This window comes from Aphelocoma coerulescens, assembly GCF_041296385.1.
Source record: "Aphelocoma coerulescens isolate FSJ_1873_10779 chromosome W unlocalized genomic scaffold, UR_Acoe_1.0 ChrW_unloc_scaf_1, whole genome shotgun sequence".
NCBI lineage: Eukaryota > Metazoa > Chordata > Aves > Passeriformes > Corvidae > Aphelocoma > Aphelocoma coerulescens.
The window spans coordinates 4550919-4556918 of NW_027184080.1; the positions used below are offsets into that span (position 1 = coordinate 4550919).

The 6000-nt window shown below is 47.1% G+C and overlaps 1 long non-coding RNA gene across 1 annotated transcript in view; it reads right to left on the minus strand.

Annotated features, from left to right (window-relative positions):
* The window catches only part of LOC138102686 (uncharacterized), a 47667-nt gene extending 44678 nt beyond the window's left edge, over window positions 1-2989 (minus strand). Inside the window, exon 1 of the long non-coding RNA XR_011147477.1 lies at window positions 2731-2989. This is a non-coding gene — a long non-coding RNA (uncharacterized lncRNA). The remainder of the gene's footprint in view (window positions 1-2730) is intronic.
* Window positions 2990-6000: the final 3011 nt, after the last annotated feature.

Sequence of the window (6000 nt, forward strand, 5' to 3'; positions counted from 1 at the left end):
TGCCAAAAGAAATTTGCCTAAAAGCTACAAAGGAAGTGACAAGGAAATAGAGGGCAAGACCGGGTTGGCCACTGTACTCGCCACCGAGAAGATCCAATACACCTGCTATGGGTTGCAACCTCATAGGCAAGGGAGGTGGGAGTATAAGCCATGCCGGACCTCTGTTATTCCTTCTTTTGTCACTTATCCTGGTCCCTTTCGGGACACCGGCAAGACCATGTTACAAATGCTATCGAAAGCTCTACATGGAGAGACACTGGGGCTTCTTTCTTATTACTCATACCCATATCAACAGTCACTGTTATGACTCATCCAAATTAGGTATTTGCATGCATAAAGGGGAAAAATATTGGATTACAGAAAATTTGGGAACAAGTGGAAACAGACTAGGAAGTAATTGTCCAAAAGGAGAAAAATGGATTTGCTTCACAGCTGCCACCAGGGGAACAGTCCAAGATTTGGTAAAAGAACAAGTGGTAAGTAAAGATACAAAGCCAGCACAGCAACCTCGCCCTATATTCACCTCATGCCAGGACCTGTATGCAAAGCTCAAACAACAGTTAAAAGAGGAAAAAAACCCAAGGTTAGGAAAAAACCTGTTTGTGGAATTGGGGGAGAGGATAGGTAAAGAACTTAACATAACCAACTGCTGGGTCTGTGGAGGAGCTTTAATGACAGAAGAATGGCCATGGAAAGGTAGCAGCGTAGGCCCGGTAGAACTCCTTAAATGGAACCGGACAAATATAAGAGGGGGGAACCGACCTGAGGGGTGGATTTTAAGTTCAACAGTGATAGGAGAAGAATGCCTCTGGCGAACTGGGAAAAACTTTCTTAATGAAGTAGGAAACACTCCCTGTAAAAGGTATAAAGTGAGTAACAAAACTTCAACGTGGTGGGTCCCAGAAAAACCAACTTGGTATTGGGCTCAGAAAAAAGGAAAAGACCGTGTATATGATAATGAAGTTGGACTCTTTCAGTGTAATGACACAAGGAAAAATCCTTATTTTGGAATCCCAGAAATATCCAAATTTGGGGAGAATATAAATCAACAAGAAGGTGATTATTGGAAAGCACCAGATGGCTTATTTTGGATATGTGGGAAAAGGGCATACCCAAGACTCCCTTCACATTGGAAAGGGAGTTGTACACTAGGAATCATTCAACCAGGGTTTTTCCTTTTACCAGAACCAGAGGGAGATCAATTAGGAATACCTGTCTATGAAGACTTCAAAAGAAATAAAAGAGATTTAATTGGAGGATTCCAAAAATGGAAAGATGAGGAATGGCCCCCTGAACGAATATTAGAAACATATGGGCCAGCTACCTGGGCACAAGATGGAAGTTGGGGATATCGAACCCCAATTTACATGCTGAATCGTATCATCAGACTCCAAGCTCTTGTAGAAATCATAACCAATGAAACAGCCGGGGCTATGGAATTAATAGTCAGCCAGCAATGCCAAACCAGAGCTGCAATATATCAAAATAGGTTGGCTTTAGACTATTTACTGGCTGAAGAAGGGGGTGTGTGTGGGAAGTTCAATACATCGGACTGTTGTTTAAAAATTGATGACAATGGGGATGCCGTTCTAGATATCACCAACAATATCAGAAAAATAGCCCATGTACCGGTCCAAAAATGGGAATCAATGATGACTGCTAACTGGTGGGATGGCATATTGGGGAAAGAATGGTGGAAGAAGCTAGGTTTCTTCCTCTTATGTGCTACAGCTGGTCTAATATTTCTCCCTTGCTTGATCCCCTGCTTTATTCGGCTAATCACCAGCGTAGTTCAAGGCATGCAAGTTGTGGCAATGCCTACTGACCCAAAGTTGGCTATGTCTGGAACAGCACAAAAAATTATGATATTAAAAAGACAAAGTGATATAAAAGACCCTCTCGAAGAAGCCAAATTGATCTGTGAAAAGAACGAACGGACATTAGAAGCCAAGAAAAAAGAATTATTGCTCAAGCCAAATGATTTATAAAATAGAAAAGGGGGGATTGTTATAAACATATATTATATTGGCTTCTCGCAAAGTATAAAGGTAGATATTATATAATGTTAGAAATGCTTTTTGCTGTGTGGATGTAGTTTTCTCTCTTTTTAGCAAGAATGTTAGCAAGTGTGGGCAAGTAAGATAACCTCCAAGTGAACAGAGGATGAGGCCCAAGGAGCTGCTAATCAACACTTTGTCCAGAGAACAAAAGGGCCCAAAGGCTACTCCGCCCGGAGAGCTGCGGCCAGGAGAGTCCGAGAGCCGTTATCACCACTCTGCCCGGAGATACAGAGGCCCAAAGCTGCAATCAGCCCTGACTGTCTGGACAATTAAGAGATCCACCCTACCATCGACTCTTGCCTAGCGGGCCCAACCCCAAGAATCAAGAGAAATAAAACCGCAAGGCAGAAGACTACGCATGCTCTAAAAAGGCGGAACCAAGGAGTGGCCATGCAGAACAGCTCCAGGAAAAGTTTTAATATGAATGAAGAACAGACAGTAAAAATGGTATAAAAAGGGACTCACCTCTAGCATCAGGTGTGCTCTTGGCAGAGCGCCAAGGCACCCGGCTGTTACCCCTTTGCTTTATTTTATGTGTCTCTTATTGTCTTTATATTAAACTCTTTAAATTCTCACAGGAGAGTGAACCTCGTTTTTCACACCTGCAAAGCTTTTGCTGCACCTTACAGGCAGGTTAAAACCTTTATAGTAAAGAATGCCTTTATCTTACCAGGGGTCTTGCTCCAATTTCCTTCAGACCACTGATCAAAGGCTCTCCCCGAGAGTCCCTCGGTGCTGGCTGGAGGTCCTGCAATCCTATTACTGTCTCTGTCCGACTCTGTGACTCACACGCATGCATGCACAAATGCATGGCTAGCTTCAGTATAAGGTCCGTGTCAAAAGAGGCAGGAAGGGTCTTTGTGTGGGTTCCAACAGGAGCATTTATTGCTTCTACACTGTCGAAGGTTCCAGAGGCAAAGACAAGTACAATGGCGAACTCAGAAGTTTTATCCGGGGGCAGGGAAAAGGCGGGACTAGGGAACGGAACCAATGGGGAAGCTCTGGGGGAGTGACAAGGGGTAGAGGCTGACAGCCAACCGGGGAAGACGAACTGGGGTAGATTAACATAACAGAACAATGCATCCTGGGAGAAGCCTTTCTGGTCACCCTAACCTAAAGAGGTTCTTGTGGTACTAGGGACTTGTCTTACTGAGAACTCTCTGTCCCTTGTAACGTAGGTTCGCTGTCTACCACAGATCCCTTGCACCTGTTGAAATTCAGGAGTGTGTTCCATCTGGGTCACCAAAACTGTTACCAAAAATTCAGCAAAATAAAAAAACTCCTTAACACTAATGTAGCATTAAGAAGCAGGCATTCTTTATTCGGCTGGATGCATGGAGGGATAGCTCCTCTGAAATCTAGTTCATGTGGCATACAGGAAAGTTTCTGTTTATATACTGTATTTTACATACATTTCCATTGATTGTCCCAGAATAAACATACATATGATAATAATTTCCCCAAAATCATTAACATATTTTCCCTCCTCTTTAGGCATGCGTTCTTCTGTCCTGGGGGTCTCTTTGGTGGTCCCTAGTGGTTGTGGACCCCAATGTTACAGACCCTGTCTGTCACCCCCTTAAAAGGGCTGCTGGTTACTCTCTCCCTCTTCCTCCTCATGCCCTCTGTTATGATCCACTTAAATATGAATTGAGGACAGAACCTCAGGTTTGAATATACCCCGAAACAAGATTAAAACTTAAACAAAGTTAAATGTTGACACCAAAAAATGGATATATTTTATTGAACAGTAAAATGAGAGAGAAAGAAAGAAATAGAAAAAGAGGTGGGGGGGGACAGGAAGAGTGAAAGAGACAGATTTAGTAGAAATATATCACCCCTCCATGGGTCCCAACAATATCTCATTGATCCTCTTCATCTGGTCTTCTTGGTGGTAAGGGTGCCCCACCAAAAGGCATAGAATTCAATGGATTAATATATGTTTGGGCCAGGTGGGAATGCCCAGGTACCTCCCCTAAACGGGGGGGGGGGGTGGAAGTTTGACACTGTGTCTTGCAAGAGTCTGGATCGGTTGCATCACCCTGCATCACGTGCAGTGCCCTGGTGTGTAGAGGGATTCCTTGTGGAACAGGGGCATATGATACCCCTGGAAAGATTGGACAACCCAGGGTTGCTGAGGAAAAACCCCTGAACTGTCCCCTGGCTGCAGGCAAGCCTGGAAAGCACCTGGCTGCAGGCAGCCCTGAAAGTCCTTGGCAAAGCAATACACTGGTCGGCTCCCCTGCGGATTAGAGGCCGTCTAGAGGGACTGGGTGTGAATCTTTGCAAAAGTAGATATAAGCTTGTATAGTTAAACAATAAAGCGGAGAACGATGCTCAAATCGTATCGGTGTATGTGTCGTTACTCTGGCCAGCTCTTCAGCACTCAGACCCCCCAAAACCTGGCATCTGAGCAGGGACTCTAGTGATTTTCGCTTAAATGCGGTTCGCTTGAATGTGGCAAGATTCCGAATCATCACAAGGATAGTGAGGAGCCTGGAGAGCTGGAGCGGAAGTGTCCCGGCAAAAAAGTTGAGCAGAGCCGGAGACCGGAGCTCGCGTGGCCAAGCGGGCCCCCGCAGGTAAGAAGCTATGGGATACGAGGCTGCAACTCGTCTCCTAGCCAGTGTTCTCTCTAAGAGAGGCGAGACTGTAAAAGATCGAGATCTCTATGCCCTAATTACGTGGGCCCGGGAACAAGGGTTTTTGAAATGCACTTCGCTTTTGTTCTCGACCAAAGAGTGGTGGGAAGTTGGAAACAGACTGTGGCTGTCCACAATTGAGGGTGGAAAAGAAGGCAAAGAAGCAAAAGATCTGGGATTAACATGGAAAGCTGTGACTAATACCCTCGCAGAAAGAAAAGCAGAGAGGAAGGTGGCCGCAGCAGCCATGGAGGCACTGGGGGGTGTAGGCCCGGAAAAGAAAGAGAAAGGGGTCTCACGGAGCGGCGGCCGGAGGCCAGGGTGGAGTCCAGGGTTGCACGATTCTTCGGGCTGACTGCGGGTCGACTGATGAAGGGAACAACAGTATCCGTAAGTTCGCTGCGGGAGCTGCTGGATGCGACGGGGAAGGAACTTACCCCATAGACGCCTGAAGGAGAAATGGCTGCAAAGGTGGAAGTACAGGGTCCCAACTCTGGGGGCGGGGTGCAGGGGAGCAGAGGAGAAACGAGCGGTCCTAGCTCCCGGCCGAAAACGGCAGCGCGCCACCCCCCTCTGCCGGACAGCGGATCATCATCCGACTGCGAAGCAGCCTCCACGGCTTTGTCGCCCGCAGAAACAGAGCCAGCCAGGGCTGCCGGGGGTCAGCCCCAAGAGGAGGAGAAGCACCGAGAGATGATGCATGAATTAATGAAGAAGCTTGCTGAATTGTCTACGCATCAGGACGTGCTAGAGTCTAAGGCTTGCGAAACCACACCATCAGCCCCGTGGCGTCCCGTGGACCCACTGGTCAAGATAGCCACCAGAACTCCTACGTTCCCGTCAGGAGAACCGGGCACAGGGCCTACGGCCCCTCCCTTCCCGCAGGAGGAGGTGCAGCCACTGCCTCCATCAGCCCCAACAGCGAGGACTGATCCATTGCGAAGGAGATGGAATGGAGTTGTCCGTAACGCAATTATTGAAGGAGATTGGCAAGCCATAGATGCCCTAGCCTGCCCTGTACTGATACAGGGGGACACCACGAGGTGGGAACACCATGACTGGAAGATCTTGTAGCAAGCAAAGCAAACGGTCACCACGCATGGCTTACGGTCCGAAGCTACAAGGAGCATCCTGCAGTTTATCTTTACAGCAGATGTCCTGTGTCCTAATGATTGCATCAGCATTGCACAATTGTTGTTAACCCCTTCACAGTTCCTGCTCTGGGAGAGAACGTGGAAGCGGCTAGCACAAGAAGAAGCTAGCAAACACCAAGGTGACACAGAAGACCCACTGTATGC